The following is a 20,880-nucleotide window of genomic DNA, read 5'->3' as shown; positions in this document are numbered from 1 at the left end:
TAAGTAAGGCAACAATGCTATGCTTCAGAATACTCAGGCTACTGGAGGCATTAAGCTGAAGGTTTCATCATTAAAATCTTGTCAAACATGAGGATAGTCCGAAACTGAATTGATAAACTTTAATACTGCATTTATGGTTCCAAAAATGGCTGGGATCACACGTGTATGCTGATGGTACAGTGTAGCAACTTTTGCTGCTATACATACCTTAATTACTATTCCTCAATTTTTTTGGAACACTGTCATCTTGACAATGCTATTTTTTTAACTGCCGATTTTATTTACAATTACTGTGCCTAAAGGTTAAAGGTGTGGGAAAGGTTATACCAGAAACTGAAATACACCTGTATTGAGCAAATGCAACAAATATTTGGGGGCACTTCAGCACCGCTGTTAAGGAAAACATGCCACAGCATTTACGACTCCTGTATCCTCATCCCTGTACATTTAGTTCGCTACTTGTTGATTCACCGATATTAGTTTGCGCTTTTATCGCACACACCAATTTGTAAAATTACTAATTACCACATTATGTAAATGAACTCCCAACTCACACATCTGACTTGGGATTCTGAAAGGCAACGAGTTTTTCTCATGTCAAAGGAGCTGGACCATACCATGGTCCCCACATCACACAGACCAATCCATCCAGTCATACTATCTGCCACTCATCCTTGTCGCTCAAATTGCCTTTTTTTGGTAAATATGGCCTTTTAATGCAGTCACATTAAATTAGGCGAGGGCTTCAACTATTGTTACATAAAGAATTACTGCACACACTTTTTTTTATGCCCTTTTAGTATGCTGCCTCACCATCCCAGTAGCATAGAGGTACAGCAATAGTGTATTAAGTGGGTATCCAAGGTTAGAATCTCATTGCTACAAGCATGTCACCTCGCTATTGAACACAATTCACTTTGAAGGGCCAAGATTTCAATATTTTAGTAAAGTGATTAGCACTGCCAAATGTTTGAGCATTACATGAGGTGACAGTATGGGTGTAAGTATCCCACAGACAAGGGCATTGCAATTAAGAAAGTTGCTGCTCATCTGCAAAATACTGAATCAAACCAATCTTATGCAATTCAACAAACACCGCCCACTTTGCCTTTTTATCATCAGTCCCTGTCTGCAGTTCGAAACATCTTCATTGGGCTTACCTCTAAAAATTGTCTACGAAACATATCTGTGAACTTTTCTTACTTCACTGGTTTTGCGGATTATTTCCAGTCTCAAAAGGAATAACAAATACATGTGGTTCTATGACACATACAGTAAATACCTTTCTAGGTAGGTTACAAAAGGGAAGTAATGCAGAAGGTAGTCAGTCTAAACATAAATGAGTGTGTCAACATGGTGTTTTGGCACTGGAGTGTTTATTACTCCAATCATGTGCGTTAATAATGAATGAAAAGGCACATAAGTAGGAATACTTTATTTTGACACAGAAGCTATGGCCAACGTGTGTGTGTTGCCATTACGCTCGTAAGTGAAGTGCAGACTTGTGAGTACACTGTTGAGCCAGTAGCACAGGGAGCAGTCAACTTGGGCCAGGGAATGCCATGCTTTGAAAGGTGGGCAGCTGTTGTGATCTCTCGACTAGTATCAGTCACGTGCAGGATCGGCTGTCATAGGGAGAAAAAACAAAAGAATGCAAGCTCAGAACAATAACAAAACACCCAGAGAAACTCAGAGACGTACCAAATTTAAATAAAAAGATAACAGGACTGCAGACTATGCAGCAGCTCATATATTCTAATAGTGGATTTGCATATGGTCACTACACCCTCAAAAAGGAAAGAGCACAAATGCTGAATTCATGACTTGTCAAAGGAACCAGACAAAAAGAAAAGTGTGCACCCTGTAGCATAGCTCAAGAATGAGAAAAGCCAAAACAGCGAAAGTTACCCTAAGTAAGGCCAGTACTAGTGCTCTCTGCATACGTGTGACAATGTATCACTGCAGTGCACATGCACAGCAGAAATGGACACCATGGGTGGTAAAGAACTGATATGAAGTTATCAACACTGGCCGCAGACATCAGAACAGACAGCTGATTGTGCTTTGGTATAACGCAAGCGTGCGGGCTTTGGTAGGTTGTGAAGCATATAAATAAACGTTGAGACATCTTGAAAACCATGTGTGCACATTTTCATTTGCTGCTGCATCCAAGAAGTTCCGCTTGCACTGTTCATTAGACGACATGCGTTGCTCTTGGATTGTAGCGTTCGTCGACTACACAGCATGATTCCGGAATTGCGACTGACTCAGCTGTGAACATTTCATTTTTCTAAACTTGCGAAATCCTTCCTATGGGCTGTGAAAAAGAATGAGGAACTGTTCCACCGAAATGTAGTCGCTCGCCCTCTATAACGCACATGATGGCAGCCATAAGTCATTTTGTGCCAAACAGTAATTTCCATACAAGTAACAAAAAGTTCTCAAACTATGTGACAGGACCATAGCTATTTACTTTGAGGGTGGCCACAGCAAACAGGCAACAACCACAAGATGGCTAAATCGCTCGCCGAACTACAGCACCACAACAGTTGCTACAATGCTAGCATCATAAAACCTCTGGCTGTCTTTGATATATGGTCCTCATCACAAATACACCAGTTCATGTTGTTAAGGAGGCTGTCCATGAGCATCATACTTCTCAAAGCAGCTAAAAAATATTGCAAACAGAGACCAACACTTGACTTTAAGTGCAGTAGCAGCACTACTAACATTCAGTGTGTTAATGGAGTATAGACACCCTGAAACAAATAAGACAAAAATTCAATTATAAATTATTTAGTGGTTGAAGATAAAAACCAGGTGATGATCTGTACAGAGCAATGTCTTGCATGTCGTTAACAAGCAAAATGCGACCAAGATTAGGTGCATATGCTCCTGTAAGATGAAGTGCTGCACTGGCCTAGCCCAAGCAGTGCGGGTACCTCCAGTCAAAACGCTTTCAAGTGCCATCATCCACGAGATGGTTGCCCAATAGCAATAGGAATTTTCATAATGCAGCGTTCCTTATCTTCAGCCAGCATTTTTCACTCTTCCCAATGGATGCAACCCTCCCCAAAACTCCAAACTGAAAACATCAATTCAGTCATGCAGAACTGTCAATAATGACCTGAACCACAAACCAACTTGGAGAGGTAATGCGACCAAAATTAGGTGCATATGCTCCTGTAAGATGAAGTGCTGCACTGGCCTAGCCCAAGCAGTGCGAGTACCTCCAGTCAAAACGCTTTCAAGTGCCATCATCCACGAGATGGTTGCCCAATAGCAATCAGAATTTTCATAATGCAGCGTTCCTTATCTTCGGCCAGCATTTTTCACTCTTCCCAATGGATGCAACCCTCCCCAAAACTCCAAATTGAAGACATCAATTCAGTCATGCAGAATTGGCAATAATGACCTGAACCACAAACCAACTTGGAGAGGTGGAAGCAGGCTCGAGCACTTTGAAGCTATAAAACAAATGTTTTGAAGCATTCAAATTGTTTTGGAGTACGTTCTAAAGTCAAATGATTTTATTAGCTGAATTTTTTATACCTGACATACCAAAATAACCTATTTGATTCCTTTTTATTCAAAGATCAATGCATTGGTGAAAATACAAGACTAACAGCCAAAACGTACAGATGGTGAAAATACAAGACTAACAGCCAAAACATGTACAGATGTTTAAAATAACACAAATGATCTTAGCAACAATTTGGAACAAACTAGCAGAAAATGCAATGCTTGTTTCTATACTTGATGCCCAAACGATAAGTTTGACTAAAAACATGACTCTTTTAGCTTGAGAAATGTGGACTATACCAATATGATGTGCTCAAGCACCACTGGACTAGTTCGGAGTTCACATCAATAAGCAGCATATTTCCACTCCCTATCTTGTGCACATAATTTTTTTATCCATGCCTGTTCTGATAAAATTTCCAAGGCACTGGTCAGTAATCCCTTCAGTGAGGATAGATTGCACTCAAGGGTAGCCCTTTCCCCCTTCAGATGCCCTAATCCATGGCCTTCTGTCAGTAGCTTCTCACGTTTTCGCTTGAGTGGCACCGGAGCTTCCTTAATTTTAACACGTTAATGATGGGCCCTGCATGCCTGCCCAACACTTGTGACATTTATAATGATTGACACCTTCATGGTGTCACACCCATAATACTGTATGTTTTTGTCTGACGTATGTTTGACAAGCTTATTAACAAAGAGGTTCAATGAAATAGATCTACGACTACCAGAAACGAGGCTCATGCTGGTCTGGCTTATGGGATTTAACGTCCCAAAGCAACACAGGCTATGAGAGGCTCATGCTCTTCTATTTAGCAGAAAAGAAAAAATATATAAAGGCCCTGTTACTACACAGGTATGCAAACCAACAGAATGAAATTGAGGAAAGCATATAATTAACTAATAAAAAAAATCTGCATTGGTGATGAACGGTAATTAGTAGTGTATCTACTGTCAAATGAAAAATACCCCCCCCCCCCCCCCCCCCCCCATTGCAAACTAGAAAAACAAGAAACATGCCACCGTTGAGGTCCGAGACCTGCACATTATGCATCCCATGCTTTACAAACTAGCTACAATGATGGCTATGCAATCTTTTATATGTTGCATGTATCCCAACATAGACAGCGTTCACCAGTGCTCAACTAAACCGCAGCAGCAGACGTGGGAATGCCCTGTAAATACAGCAACAAGGTTAACAACTGGGCGAGTTGGTAATCATTCATTCAGCCAAAAGACTAGACACAGAGAAGCCAGCCTCATCTCGTTAGCTTCTATTCTCTGTCTCGTTTTTTGGCTGGTTTAAAATAAAATACAGCAAGTGCCAAGTAGAACATGATATGGAGTGTGGTGTCTGAAGGGTTGTGTATGAACGAGCCGCGCCGGCGCGGCGCGCCACTGCTCGTAGTGTGCCCAGCCTCTAACAGGCAGTGAGACTCACGGATTCGGGCAGTACGGCCAGTGTGACTCTTTCGTTTTCCCACGACAACTCTAAACTGTATTGCATTTCGCTTCTGCTTAAGGGGGGACATGGCTCTGAAAATTATTTTCAAAGTTTTGACCAAATTTGATAAAACCTGGCATTCTGATTCAGTTTCTTGCACTGATTTCAAACATGTAACCAATTTTCTAGCTGCCCAATTAGTTCAAGAGATAATAAAATTGTTCATAATTTGCAGAAATAATGAAAAATAACAGCACAACAAAAAATTCACATGGACACTTTGCTAGGTACTAGAAAGCGTAATGAATACAATGTTAGGAGCATTTTTTTATTTAACAAATATTAGCGATGTTATAGCAGTTCAGAGTTTTCAATTTTGCTCTAAATAAGACAGGAAGGCACTCACATTTGGAACAGTGAACTGCTATAACATCGCTAATATTTGTTATACCAAAGTGCGCCTAACATTATATTCGTTATGCTTTCTAGTACCTAGCAAAGTATTCATGTGAACTTTTAGTAGTGCAGTTATTTTTTCATGGGAATTGTTTATCTTTTGAACTAATTGGCCAATTGGAAACCTAATTACATATTTGAAATCAGGGCAAGAAACTAAATCAGACTACCAGGTTTTATCAAATTTGTTGAAAAACGTAGGAAAAATAGCTTTAAGAGCCATGTCCCCCTTAAAAGCAACCAGTTTGGCCATGATTTCAATTCGAGAAATCACATTCAATTAGACAGAAAAAAAAATTGTCATCGGACTTCTTGCGAGGATGCTAATTTAGACACCGTGTGCAGCAAAATATAACTGAATAAAATCTCGAGAAAACGCAAAGTAGCCAATAGTGTGCGTATGTAGCCTTTACGCCATGCCAAAACTGCCGTTCGTCAAGCGTAGGTACCACATCCTCGATTCTTCTCGATTTAATGTATCTGTGAACTGGAGGCGACAGTGGTAGAAGAAAGACAAGAAGCTCAGGCGGCGTGCCCGCCCTGTGGTGTGCGAGAGGTGCCGTTATATCATAGCTCACAACAGCACCGCCGCCAGGGCCGGCACGTGTTCTGGCTGCAATGCTCTTCGCTGATTCTGCATGTAGAATCAGCGAAGTGACTATCAAGTGACTATAAAGGACATCGGCCCTCTGTGTACAAGCCCGAATCCAGCTCGGACCCGTACGTTTAAGCCCACCTCGAGTCCAGCAAAAATGTTCATGTGTCGGCCCAGACGGCCCGTGGGTTGAGCTGCACCCAGCTTTTGGGCCTGTCCATGCCCACGCAGTGTCGTGTGAAGCCCGTGCTACCTTCACCTGACGCTTCTACATAAGGTTTGACGATGTTCTATTTTTTCGGTTCCTGGGGCTGCCTTTCAGTGGGTCGCTTTCTACTTTTCGACGTCTGAAAGGTAGGTAAGGCAGGCAGAGAATATCGTGGGGACCGCTTCCTTTGCTAGCAACGCGCAACACTTTGCAGCATATGCCCATTTAACTCTGTCGTCCATGTTTTGGACATAAACCTGGGCTCAAAGTGCCCCTCACAAACAGTGACTGTATAGCTCGGTCCTTTCTTGGTATGCCGGCCACCATAGCTGAAGTCGTTCGACATTTTTTCGCACCGAAGAAAGCTGACATTTTTCATTGCAGAATATGTAGCCTGTATTGCAGCAGTGAACAATGCACTTTTTTCCACATTACATTACATTACAACTTAGAATATACCATGATCGAAGAAAGGCTTGGAGCAGGGGCAACAGAGAGAAAAACAAAATGCGCACCGATGCACGTTGAGAACTGACTGGCAATCCTTGCGGCACCAGTTAAGTTTGCGGGCTTCGCCCAGAAGGAGATTCCAAAGGGGCGACCAAGGTCAAGGGGCAGCTTGACGCGGGCTGATTTATGACGGTCGCGCAGGCGACCGCTTCTCGGAAGTGAGCCCAGAACACACGGCAGCGGGGGGCGACGCTGCCGGCTCTGTCCGTCCCGTGCCGCAAGGGAGGCAGAGCAGTGCAAGTAGAAGGCACAGCGTAAGCGCAGTGGTTGTGGGTTCGGCGCTAACTGCTGTGTCTCCCGGTTCGAGTGGAGAGGGCGCGGAGTCCATAAATCCCGAAACGCGGCGTAACACGGGCCTGGGGAGAACGCACAGTTGACATGTCTTCACGGGAAGACGCCTGTACGTCCCTTTGAATCCGCTGCCCACGCGCAACCGACCAAGGGCAGGGATCGGAATGTTTGGGCCTGAGGTTTGAGTGTGTGTGTTTTCGGAAGTGTAACCGTCGACGCCGTTTGTCTTTGCGACTGCTTGGCGCCTCTTGTGTGGGAGGATTTTGGAGAGGGAGAAAGCACAGATGTATGTGTTTGTGTGTGCAACCACTCGCCGCGTAGTGCGTGCTTTGTGTTTGTATTACTTAACATGCATAGCAGAGGGGTATATGTGGCACAGCAATTGGCCAGCCCATTTTGAAGGACTGCATGTTATTGGCCACAGAGTGACTAGTCGTTGATTGGTCAACGGACTAGACTCGAATTTTGAGCGCTAAGGAAGGAGCGTTGGGACAGTTGGGCTCGGAGGGACGAGGGCAGACGGGTTGTTCAAGGAGGGAGGCTAGGCTGACGGAGGTCTCTAGGGACTCCGGCCTAAAGTGTAGCAGAAGGCCAAGGCTTGATTCTGCTAGCCTCTGACCTCCGATCGTGCACCCAGTTGCAGTTAGCCCTCTATGTTTTGATGTCGCATCTGACGACGTTATTGTAAATAGTTTGTAAACAAGTGTAAACAAATGTGTACAATCGAGAAGGGAAGTCCTCATCTCCGCACCGCAATGTGTCGCTGAGCCACAGACGCAGCGGTGGTCACCAACACCACTCGGTACGAGCGAAGGCAGAAGAAACAGCAAGAAACACCTGCTGTATAGGGAAGCCCATCTATTCCCCACGCCTTCACCCAAAGATTTTAACTGCACCCAGCGAACCTGCGGCCACCAACAGTCAACGCAGTCTCTCGGCAGCCTACGGAAATCAAACCATCGGTATCGTCACTTACTGTTCGGTGCGGAGCGGCCTGTTCACACACTTCTAACACCATGATGTGGAGGTTGTGGGTCCGAGCCGACCAATGGCGTATGGTAGCTTTTTGCTAAACAATTACCTTTCAGACAAACTCATTATGAATTATCCATTGACCCCCTGCCATTATGGGCATGAAGCAGGGGGTCTCAAACTCATATTGCTACGTGGGCTGCATTGAGAAAGCTTTTTCTCTCATGACCCAGGAGCCAGAAATTAACAAAACAACAGGAAACAAAGTACAATAAATAACAATAAAATGAACAAAAATAAGCTAACTTCGTTTTGTCAGACCAAGCCCTCCTATTATTGCAAAACAAAAGCAATGTGTGCTCCTTTCCACTTCAATGCTGGACAAAAGCCGCTTCAGGATCGCTCGGAGAGAGGTACTGAAATGGTACACCTGTTAATAAATACTACCACACTTATAATCCTCAAAAAGAAAAAAAAAAGCACACTTGGAAATAAAAGAGAAGGCAAGGATGTCTGGCTCCTTGCTTTGAAGGCATAGTGATGTCAAATGAAAGTTCACGCAGATTAAGTGGTCAACGCCTTTTCAAAAATGAACGCGTACTAACTGGTACAAAGTCTGAGTTTAATTTAGTTGGAAATTAGGGCTGGTGGTAATGCTTTCAAAAATGTCAGCTGAAAATTTTGAGCTGGCAGACTGCATCACGCAGCTCCGCGGGCCGTGCGCCAAGGCCCCTGGCATAAAAGGATAATCTTTGATGAGCGGAAAGAAAGTGTTCGATGTTGGCGAGAAGATAGTGGATGGAGTGGAGGGGCTGCATTTCCCATTCTCAGCAAGGAAAACTAGAATGCTTCTTTGCTCGTCAAGTGAAGAGGATATACTTTAGGCAGGCATTGCCTCTGCTACGAAATGGGCACCACTGTAGGCAGTGTACACCTGGCCAATGCTTTAAAGGGTCACTGTCCAGGGAAGGCCCTTTTAAGCAAAGGAGCCCAGTGTTTCGATCAGGTACCGGAGATAGTCTGTGCAAAATGCTACAGTGACACGCGCGCCGCAAAGTATCGAAAATACAATTCAAAGATCTCTCATGCTCTCCTTTGGGAAGCTAGCTTCCCCGTTTCCTGCGCTGGCCCGACGGGCCCCAGTAATGACGTACGTACCGCGAACGACGTCCATTGGTCTGTCTCGCTGACTGACGGGAGAAGGATGGGTGTCTACCGCTCGCTGCGCGCTTTTCCCTCGCCACGGCCAGACTGAATCTAGCGGCGAGCGCTCCCTCAGCCTTTTTCTTTCTTCTTTTTTTCGCGCTCACGGAGTGCCACGCCCCACCTCCCGCCAAACGCGGAGCAGGAAGGGAAATTTGTCTTGCGGAGGCTAGACGACCTCGGGCAGGAGAGTGAAAAACCTTTGCGAGGGAACGGAAGGAGAGAAGCATGACAGAATCAGGTAATTGCGGTGGCTGTAACTTCGGTATTAGTTACTCTTTTCAAAAGATTTTGCGGCCTTGCATTCTAGGGGCGAAGTCTCACAGTCACCGGGGAAGAAAATATTTTCGACCGGAGGGTGGACAGTGGGCCTTTAACAGTACCACGTGACCGTCGACTGCCCAGCGCTGCTGCGCCGGAAGATGCAGGAGTGCGAGGGCGTGCTCACAATTCTTGCTGCTGCAGTGAACCTCGTTTGCTACGCTGCTTTGATCAATGTGAAGCAACCTTGCCACAATTGGCTGGCAGGCATGTTGGTGCCCGGAGAAGCTGTCATTGCTTGCTTTTAGCTGCAATAATATCTGCATATCATGTGAATAATATCTTCAAAGTACACACATTTCCAATAAAAAATCCAACTTGCACCATAACTCTTGCCATCAATACTTTTGAAAAATTGTTGTATCGGTACTTTCATTGCTTAAAAAAAAAAAAAAAAAAAAAAAAGAGAAAAGAAACCTTTGAGACAGTATCTGAAAATAGAACCAGGGACAAGTATAATATTTGGAACGTTACAAGTTTGCACAGCTTGAATTCACAAGCACATAGCAGAGCGCTCTCAGAACTACAATCTGAAACAAGCTGCCAACGGAGCAGAACAGCCAAGCAGACAACACTCGCTGAAGCAGCATGATTACATCTCCCTGCTTGTTCCCTCTCCTGATTTCCCCTTTGCTTCTGCTCGGACAGTCGACGCTCGAGCAACACTGTTAAAGAATTGGCAGGGTGTATATTCTGTGCTGCTTGTCTTGCAAGCCATTGATGCCAATCTTGCAGACCTCATTTTATCTTTCACAGTGGTTTCCAAAGCTATAAAGTTCTTGCAGCAACATTGTCACACGCACAAAAAAGCAACACAACCAACCTGTGCAGGAATATCATTCGTTGGCAGCTTTGCCAGTTTTCCACAGCGAATTGAGAAGACAATATAGCGTGGTTTGATCTTCCATCTTGCGCAAACATTTGTTTGTTTTTGGAGCTAGTCTGCTTTTCTTAGTCTGAATCAACTGTTACATTGCACACTGTTTGCAATGCATTAGTTGCAACTGAGAAAGAAAGGCTGCAAACTACAAGCTGGACACTGCAGCTGCAGGAATGCTTGCTTGATTCATTCATGCACTCTATGCAAACTGGGGACCTGTGCCCAAGCATGTTCCCCATGTAAAACAAATGACCATTCGCGGTGGCACAGCAATTGTTTTGAAATTAAGTACAGGGCTCACCTTGTGGCGTTAGAGCATATGCTGCCTCCGCCTTTCATAGTCCCTTGTTCAGCCTCAGCAACCAGCAAGCACATGCTAGACTCCAAAACACATATCAGGAAGGTCCCTGCGTACCAAATATTAGACGTCAGCTTATAAGCGATGTTTACACACACAAAAGAAATTAAGACAAGTACATGTTGATGCACTTTAAACACAAGGCGAAATCGCTTACCTCACCGTAATTAGAAAGGGGCCCTGCATACACTTGACAGTGTGCAGTCATAAAATGAGGTATGAAATGATTACACCGCGTCATAGCAACGAGGGCCACACAAAATGATAGTACGTCGCACAAGTGGTTAGCACGTCGTGGTGCATCAAAACAAAAGCTTCCCACACAGGCCTGTGTGATCCTCGCCTTTCCTGCTTCTACGCGTTGTTTTGACATGTCCTAGTACCTCCTAAAGTCCCTCTATCAGCTCAGAGACGTTACAATTATTAACTATTCACCCAGACAGCTGCGGAACGCTTACCCAAGTTTCCCGCCCTTTTCAAGCGCACGCAAGACTGATAGTCAGGCGTGCTTTACATGATTGAGATTCCCGTACGGTTGGCCTAATAAACGGTATTTAACGACATGTTACTTAGTGTCGAACTGCGTTGAGCTTTCGATTGAAACCTTCGATAATACACCTTTGGGGCGTTCGGGCCCACTGCCGGCCAAGCAGGCTCAATGGTCGTCAACAGAACATTCGGGCGCACGGAAGTTGAAACCTAAATGTAAAACTCCAGACAGCGGGTAATGACTCAATACATGCACACTGAAGTATCTAAAGAATAGAAAAAATTGCTTACGTGCCGTACAACACGAGAGCACACGGCTGACACGGCGACACAGCTCTCACGGCTCCCACCATGAAGGACGACGACCAGCCATTTTGCTACTAAAAGCAACACAACACCCACAAAACAATAGCCGGATGTGACGTTTTTCCTAAACCGAATAAGACGTCATGGGTTGCTACAAGCATTTTGCTCCTGCAACCCAGTTGCAGGAAGCATTTCGCTGCTGCAACTGGGTCACAGCAGACGGCGCCCACTTTGCCACCTGCAGCAAGCCTGAACAATCCAAGCCTAGTTGCATTAAATCCGTTTGTTTTGGTGCTCGCATGGAGGAAGGAAACAACTGCTCGTGTTTGCTGGTGTTCGGTCGTGTGCTAGAATTTGCTCGTGCTATCGGTGCAACCTGCCCACGTTACGTTACATCATGCGACCCTATCATGGGATGAATTTGAAGACATGCATTGATTTCAACGGGAGCGCGATATTCCAAAGCCTCGAAGGAACTTACGTGAGCGTGGTACCCTTCAACATCGGCGCCAACAACAACATAGTGTTCAACAGGATTTTTAGATTCTAGAAAGAGGATTTCGGAGAGCTGCAGTTAGCCCTCCTAATTCCAAATGAGGTCATCAGTGCGCAGCGTGTCAGGGTCTCCGGCTCCGAGGCACCTTGGCACAGCTCGATTTTTACTTCGGTCATCTACTCTACGATAAGTGGCTTGATCTGCAAGCTCTTCAGCGATTCTCCGAGCAACGCCTCTCCGAGGTAAGTAGCGCATGGTGTGGTGGCTGTGGTGGCTTGACGGTTACAAGCCAAATTATTGATAGCAGTGCTTTCTGTGTCAAATAAATATGCCCGCCGAAACATGTAAAGCAAAGCTGACTGGCTGTGGCGTTTCAGTAGTCATCTTTGAATGCGAATTAGCGCTAATCCTGAGGTTCAGAGCTTATCAAAACAGTCTAACACTTGTGCGACCGCTTATAGCGCTTTCAAATTTAAAAAGAAAAAAAAAAAAAAAGGGCCGGAGCGGATTTAAAGCGATAAATTCCTTGTGAGAAGCGGGGCGGGATGTCGTATCATCCCGCGTGCACACTGCTACGCACTCTCGCGCTACTCATTGCACATCATCCCCATCAGCTTCCATGTGTGCATAAACGCTACCGAGCCTTCTACTCGATATAACTACCTCAAAACCCTACCATTTTGTAGTCGAAAGGCACCAACGCTCATGCTTCTAGGGATGATGGCATGGGACCAATGCTCTATGGCGCGTAGCGACGTTGTGTCGTTTCTAGCAGGCGAGCAGTTTTGGCTACTGTAAAACATAATATACATTAACGATTGCAGTTGACTCGTGCCCAGTCACCGAACGTCTGCTGTAATCATTGATTTTTTTTTTTTTTTTTTTTTACGTCAATTAACTTAGGCACACTTATGCAAAGGCATCCAACTCGGTTGTAGAGCTTTGGGAAGGTGCTCTCTTGTCGACATCGAATTTAGTGAAACTGTTTAACGTCCCGAATGCAACCAGTGCTATGCTGCTTTTCGATCTTGCCTACTAGCACAGCATAAGGTCATCAACATAAACACTAGCACACTTACAAGTCAATATTTTTTTTTATTAAATTAGGGAAGTCCACGGAAACACAAACTGAGAAATACGCAAAAGGTTGTTATCAGCACAAGTTATTTTTTAATTTGCTTCATGTATTAGAAATACTCAACACAGAAATTTCATAAAATTTTATGCAATAATTTAAACAATGTAAGCAATTTTGGATTTGGCCCTTATCGATATGAAAATCTATATTTGACCCTACTTTGACTGAAGGAAATTTTTTTCAGAGTCGTTTCTAGTCTCTTTGTGAAAATAATACCTGTAAACGATCATACTGTGAATACAGCTGATGAAGAGTTGTAATATTCATTGTCACACAATCAGCAGCACTGATTTGCTCTAAAGTGAGCAAATAAATGCTTAGTGGGCTTCTGCTTCAAGCAAAGATGTGAGGCTATTTTCTGTTGGTAGAAATTAGTTGGAATGTGTTTAATGAAGAGCTATTTTAATTCAGTGCACCATTGTATTGCCGGGGAATGGTAGATGCACATAGGATGCAAAGCGACAAGACAGCGGCAAATATTGTCGTTTCTTGCCAGTTTCGGCTATTTGCTTATGTTGCTAAATGTGGAAAGCCGCTGCCAACAGGCTAAACTGAATGTAGTCTTTTATAAGTTATTTTGCTAGCTTTATGCACAAACTGCTTCGTCTGCTGCAGGCCTATGTTCCCAGTGTTTTTATCTTCTGGCTTCAGATTTTCCTGTGATCTCTTCGTATCCTAGACAGTGATCAGGAAGTAGCTATGGAGAAGCAATAATTGAATTTACACTCGCAGTAGTCCACCCTATCATGCTAAAGCTGAGAAAGAAAGCTGTCAAGAATAAAATAGATTTGGCTCATTTCCATCTGCACATCAGCAGAATCTGGCTCATTTTTGATTTGGCACATGATTTCTGTGAAATTCCTGGTCTTTATTTACATCCTTACTGTCTCAAACCGTTTGCAAAAGTGAGATGTATATATGATCTTTCAATTACAAAAAAAAAAAAAAAAGAAAATAACCTAGTGTAGGTTTCTGAATTTCGCTTGCTTTGAAAAAAAAAAAAAATCAAGTGTCGATGATAGTGTTGAAAAAATCCGGGAGCACTGCGGAATCTACACTGCAGAAATGTGAAAATCTAAGCGTTGCTGGTGCACACGGTGCATCACGTTTGCTCTCATCATTATGAATTAAATGCACCGTCATTATCATTGCTAATGTCATCACTGCTAATTCCAACTTCACTGTCATCGCTACTATCATCCTTACAGTAGACAAGGAGAATTTTGATGTGTGTTTCAAGATCCTGAACGTTGCACAGTTGGCTAAAGCGCTCGGATGGGGATGCGAGGGATAGAGGTTCGGCTCCCAGCGGAAACAGGACTTTAATTTTTTCTGATGGCATCATCATGACGTCATTTGATTGACAGCTATAGTGTGACCAAACAAACGAATGCCGACAGTATGAGCCATTAAAGATTTTCACTTAAAATTGATGGGCCTGTACGAGGTAACGCTAGTGAACTCTTCCAAAAGCAATGCAATAAGTATTATCCTACGGCAGAGTAAAGAAGGTGCACACTGAAAGATTATTTTCTCATAGGGACTCTATAAGCGATCGTTGCTTGCAGCCGCTCCAATTTTTCCTCCTCAGGCGGTGCATGCAAAGGAAGGCCCCCATGCTCAACTGCTGGGGTTTCATCATGGCACAGCAAGGCAAATTTGTCGACCGTCTGTGGCTCAGAAGGAGGACTTCTCTGGGCACAAGTGGAGCCTGTGCAGAAATATCAGGCACTAATGTGTACCAATGCCATAGTCTGCCAGTGGGCCATTTAAAGGCAGACGTCACGATGCAGGTAAGCCTGTTCAGTCATGTCTTCATTGCAGTAACTAGCTGTAATATGTTTTTCATATTCAGGGGAGTGCATTTCCAAATTAAAGCCTAAAATCTCTGCTGCGGAAATTCCACAAGTACTTTTATATTTTTTGAGTTGGTTTTTGGGAAAGGGTACTCAATGACCCACCTCATGAAAAACAGCATTTCATCTGTAAAGAAACGTGGCACTTAAGTATGTGATGCAAGATTGTGTTAGCATGTGGCATTTTATAAATTTGTAGGAAAAAATTGTATCTAAAAACTTGCAACTGTAACTACATCTCATTATACAAAAAGAAGAGGCACCTGTGTAGATCCGCATTGGTTATATTTTTAATTCTTGCTATCTTTTAGGGATCCTCAAGGAGACGGTGCACTTTGAGAACCTGCAGAAGATCACCATGGGTCATAAATATGTGATCTATAGTGATGCAGCCTACCCCCGATGGCCTCTACTCTACAAGCTGTTTGGAGGTGCCGTACTGCAACCTCATCATGTTGCCTTCAACAAGGCAATTAGCAGTGTTAGGAAAGCTGTAGAGGGGGGTTTGGCAGCGTAGCATGGGATTTTGCTTTTATTGACTATTTCAAGAACCAAACTTTGAGATGGTAACAGGTAAGGCGCATGTATAAAGTTGTGCAATGAACTGCCGAACATCTTTGTACAGCTGTCATGTGTCTATCTACTTTGTCTTGTGTCTGCCTCAGTTGGTCAATACCTTGTGCCTTTTCAGACATAAGTGTCGGCCTACGTCCTGCGGTCGAAAAATTTGGAACATTTTTTTTTTTTTTAGGCTGCCTTTCTCAGTAAAATATGGACAAGCATGGCAAGCAGTGACCTTCATAGTTGAGGCATTTGTCAACAGTCGCAGAATTCATCTCTGTATTCCTTACAGCAATAATTGCAGCATGCAGTGGTGCATATCTTGTAAATAGGGTAAGTGCACTAGGAAACTTGGACATCAGAAACAAGTGGACAGGAGGCTTGCAGACTCACAACTGGATTTTACTAAGTAACGATGACATATATAAAGTGCACAAAACCGCATGCTCAACGCTATACTTTTGCTTGCTGTATATATGTCCTCTTTCAGTTAGTAAAATACAGTTGTGAGCCTGTGTACGTCCATGTCCACTTCTGTTTCTGTTGTCCGTGTTTTCTAGAACAGTTACTCCATTTCCAAGATGAGCATCACTGCATGCAACAATGCTACCCAAAGGTTTATGCTGTTCATTTGTTGACGCTGTTATGCAGAGATGCAGCTTTATGAATTTTTTTGTTTATGCGAGATGCAGCAATATTTATCTCGATTGATTGCAGCAGTGCATGACTACTTTCTCGTTGTTCTCGTCTCACAGTGTTCAACATGACATGGTGTGTGCGTGGTGGCATTTAGGGTGGTGTGTGATAGTGTTTGTGTTCAAATGCAGGGGTTTTTGCCCGAGTGTTGTGTGCAGCGATATGACAGCTTCGGTTTGCCATCTCGCTACTTGGCGAACTGAAAGGACGCGATGACTTTGGTTCGGCATTGTCTCCCATGCTCCTTTGACTGCGTGACCGTCTACCGGTGGACACCTGACAGCTGTGCTCCGGACCAACGGCTTCACTTATTCCCAACGCTGACTTCGAACTGTTAGTGGCACGAGATGCTTGTGACCGCAAATATGCACTAGACCACCAGTCTGAACGCTGTACATGAGTTGTGCCGCGTGGGCCGTCACTGGTGTTTCACCCGAACGGTTGTGTATGCATTTGTGTATTGTCTAGATTAAGGAAAGGTGGCATCTGAGTTATAAAAGTGTATAAACCACCACAGCTTGTCTTCGTCAGGCCGTCTGACGGCTTCAGTGAGAACCTGTGCTACCAGATGCAAAAAGTGATGCCATTTTATGGTTTTTCACTTCATGCTGCTAATTCACAGCTCATATAATTATTGATCGCATGTACTGCTAGAGTCATTATTCAGAGTTTTCTGCACACTACTGAATTAATTGTACTCTCATTGAGCTGTCATGCTGTCATCATGCCCGAGACGCTTTGCATTGTAGCCCCATCCAGTAGTGCAGCCAGAGCTCGAGTTTTACCAACGTTGGCATCAACGAATGCCGCAGATGCCCTCTCCCTCTGTTTCTGCACTCTTTTTTTCATAAACTAAAGTCGCCTTTGAATCTCCTAGATTTTAACCCTGCAAAACTGTGTCTAGTCAGGCCAAAGCTATCACGCATATCTTTCTTTTTTTTTTTGCAACTGTGGGTTTCGTGGACCCTGAAAATCACTTCGTGAGCCCTTATTTGAGAAACACTGACCTATGATATGTTTTTAGCAATTACCACTATGTGACGGGACATTTTGAATTTCTTTTGGTGAAGTGGTGACCACAGGCCACTAACAGTGTTTTCAACGTTGTAGCTGAGGCTCACTTGAGAGAGGTTGCGCGCATATTTTTTTTTTTCGAGTCATTGCATATGTTTACAATTCTCACAGTGCAAATATTTCTTAAAATATGCAATTTAAAATTAGTGTAATGGCCTTTGCAGATAATTTTGGACCTGTATTTGCGAAACTGTAGCCTTAGCTACTTATGCACCATAAAATGCAAGAACAGAAACACACCGACAGCATTTGTGTTGCAAAAATGTATTTGGGATTTATTTGGCAAAGTGAACATGGTCGAGAGGGTTTTGGAGAAAATAAACTGGTGCTATCTGCAATGTGATATAGTGCCAACATAAATAACTCATTCTTTCATCAGCGCAATCAGCATCTTGTCAACTGATTGCCAAGATTTCACCAGCTGATCTCCACATGTCCATCTTCACACGGGGTGTCCATCGTCACCATGTGCTGCATAAAACATCCGTGTTGTATTCTTCTACCTTCCTGGAATGAAAAGGTGCAGTGTTCACAGAAATTACTGTAAAATTAAAGCTGTTATGAGAAAGCTGGAGGTTGTTTAATATTGCTCTCCAGCTGGTATTGCAGTGAATAACTACGCACATGATTATTCTGGGCATATGGCATACCCCTATATCATGGCACAGAAGTGCAGCAGTCTCCTCTTGTGAATGCACCTATCGGGGGTGGAATTGCCACTCCATTTGCTCCATTCTGCTCCCAAACTGCTTTTCCTGCTCTATCCTGCTCCAAAATGCAATACTGCTCCAAAACTGCTCCAAATTGGCGTTCTACCATCAAATTTAGTGCAACACACAAACAATGTCTTTGCACCAGTGGCAAAGATATAACGCATCTAGCACTGGGCTTAATACAAACGAAATTTTTGTAAGGGAAGGAAGCATGTGGCATAATAAATATTTGTTTGCAAGTAAATTTAATATGAGTCACTGGCGATTGGAGATAATTGCAAAAAAAATGCACTGTGCATGTGACGTAGCACCTCCTCTCAGCCTTTTGAATCGCCAGTGGAGGGAGAAGCAAGAGCAGCAAGCGAAGCAGATAGGCGCAAACTACCGTGAGTCGTTCGGAAGGAAACTTGTCCGACTGGAAAAACCACATGAGTTATTCTAATGGTTGTGGTCTAAGAACAAGCAGGCACCTATCGAGCCTCTTTTTCAGTAACAAGCTTGTCGGGCCTACGGCAGACAAAATCATACTTGAATCGTTATGGGTTGGTACTCCAAAGATGTCACTCACTAGGAAGCGTCTCAAGAGTGTTGGAAAGCCATACAGGGCCTATTGCCAAGATTTAAAAAATGAGCCCCAGCATTGCTCAAGCAAAGAATGATAAAACTATTGGAAGTGATAAGTAAAAATGCTGAAGGATGAAAAGGCTACCCTTCAGTGCCATCTACATTTCCTGAAGGCACTACTGACCACTGCCAAGGAATTTATCAGCACAGGCATAGGATCAAAAAGGGATATGCACAAGATAGAGAGCAGAAATGTCATGTCCATTAATCTGAGCTCCAAATTAGTGGCATTGCTTGAGTGCATTGAAGTGGTAAACTTGACATTTGAATCTGTCAAGTCAGAATAGGCAAATGCCTTAGGTCACAAGGTCACACTAGGTGTTCAGTTATAAAGCACACCAGCAAGCATTTTGTTTGCTGCTAGTCTGTTTCAAGTTGTTGGCCGTTGTCTTGTCAGAAATGAGTGCGAAGTTGGAGAGGCATTGAACTTGCATAAAAAGGAAGAGCTCATGCTTTTCTGTCAGAAAGAGAAAAACAATTACTACAATTATCAGAGGCATTTGACCTTAGGAACCTCCTCCAAAACATAATTCAAATGCTCCAAAACTCTTGTCTCATTGCTCCAAAGCTGCTCCAAAACTCTTGTCTCGCTGCTCCCAAAGCTGCTCCAAAATGCTTGAGCCTGCTTCCACCCCTGACCTATGTATCAGACCCATTGATGACTGTCTTTAGTGGTAATGGCACATACCCACGGCGGGGAATAGGCCATGGTATATAGCAAGTACAAAAGGTTCATGAACAAGCAATTGGGTATTTTGATAATTACGAATCTTAAACTAGAATTTCATGAAAAAAAAAGAAAGGAAAAGAAAAGGCAGTGAATTCTCATTGTAGCAATCTACCTGGTGTGATTATATAGTTGTGAACAGAATTGCACACAGGTTGTAGGGTATATCCCTTGGCACTTGCCCCGAAGGAGAGGAGAATAAACACAAATAGCATGCCTGAGTAATCACCATTTGAACGATCTAACAGTCACTAACAGTGTTTCACAAGGAAGCCTGCTTTGGCCACTGTTGTTGAAAGTGTTCATCAAAGACATTGCCCACATCGACATATCCATTAAATTTGTCGTACATATATAGGGTGGATCTGGTACATATGATATGGGCGTGTCCAGAAATCTAAAATATAAATCGAGAGACAAAAAATAATTTTGGGAAACTACTGTCGAGCTCACGCCCTGAAACTCTGCTAGGTTTAATCCGACTAGCTGACGTTGCCCATGTCCAAGGACTTCAGGCCGTCATCTTTGCGGATAAGTTGACACCTATCTTGCACCTGTTGGATATTTATTAGTTTTGCCACCAACCACCACATGCAGATGACTGTTCTATTATGACGGGCACTGATGCAGACACGTTGACAAAGCAAAGCAAAGCCTTCCTGTTAACATTATTGTTGTGTTTTCAATCAAACAAACTTAATATAAATTGTTCAAAGACAACGCTGATTATTTTGCCAGAAAAAAAAAAATTTTTTTAATCGTGCTGTCAGCAATGAGAGCCGGAACATTACAATTGTAGGCTCGCAGAGAATACTAAGTGTTACGTTCAACAGCAATCTATACTGGGACTTGCCTGTTGCTGGCATATGCAAAAGATTTTCCATGGTATTTGATGTTATTTTATGTCAGTGAACGCTCCTTCTGATGCACATTGAAAACAAATTGAATCATTTTTTCACATCAACCAATGCATTAAGACCACAGTGGAGGGTGGAGTAAACAATAATATAATATTGCCATCCTTTTCTTGAGGATAAATAAAATTCACCAAATGGGTAATTGCAGTAGAAATGTCTCTATAAAATATTACTTCTGAGCTTTTGCGTTGATTATGCACATGCACAGCAGCATGCTGCAATGACCTAAGAGCTGGAAATGCATCACGCGTCCAGGCAAACATCACACAAAAGTGTGAAGCCGCAAAAAGAAAAAACATGTGAGAACTTCCCACGTTTTGCCCGATGATGAATACATTCTGGAGAGGGGTGCCTGAGGCCACACCGCACAGGAAGATACGGTGGCTGTTTGGGAGAAGGGACATGGCCATAAAACCATTACACTGATCCATTAGGAGTTGAGTTCTACAGATGCTGTTTTGATCCGCTGTATGTGACATCAGACATGCCCTGTGTTTTTCTGGCAGACAGACTCCTTGTTCGACTA

The 20,880-nt window shown here is 43.5% G+C and overlaps 3 long non-coding RNA genes across 4 annotated transcripts in view; 1 reads left to right on the top strand and 2 right to left on the bottom strand.

Moving 5' to 3' along the window:
• Positions 1 to 1,420: 1,420 nt before the first annotated feature.
• Positions 1,421 to 11,622, bottom strand: LOC146181000 (uncharacterized). Of its 2 annotated transcripts, none has more exons than XR_014700138.1 (3): positions 11,538 to 11,622; positions 10,701 to 10,806; positions 1,421 to 1,625 (listed from the first exon to the last, which is right to left on the bottom strand). It is a non-coding gene; the product is annotated as an uncharacterized LOC146181000 (long non-coding RNA). The 2 variants fall into 2 exon arrangements; XR_014700137.1 differs by having other exon boundaries at positions 11,542 to 11,622.
• Positions 11,623 to 11,843: 221 nt separating this feature from the next.
• On the top strand, positions 11,844 to 17,736 carry LOC146180999 (uncharacterized). The gene is made up of 3 exons (XR_014700136.1): positions 11,844 to 12,290; positions 14,778 to 14,979; positions 15,354 to 17,736. It is a non-coding gene; the product is annotated as an uncharacterized LOC146180999 (long non-coding RNA).
• A 28-nt stretch (positions 17,737 to 17,764) lies between these two features.
• Positions 17,765 to 20,880, bottom strand: part of LOC146180996 (uncharacterized) — a 70,622-nt gene continuing 67,506 nt past the window's right edge. Inside the window, exon 6 of the long non-coding RNA XR_014700134.1 lies at positions 17,765 to 17,880. This is a non-coding gene — a long non-coding RNA (uncharacterized LOC146180996). The remainder of the gene's footprint in view (positions 17,881 to 20,880) is intronic.

This window comes from Amblyomma maculatum, chromosome 8, assembly GCF_055883805.1.
Source record: "Amblyomma maculatum isolate TAMU_Amacu chromosome 8, ASM5588380v1, whole genome shotgun sequence".
Taxonomy (NCBI): domain Eukaryota; kingdom Metazoa; phylum Arthropoda; class Arachnida; order Ixodida; family Ixodidae; genus Amblyomma; species Amblyomma maculatum.
This window is presented reverse-complemented; position numbering and strand designations above follow the sequence as displayed.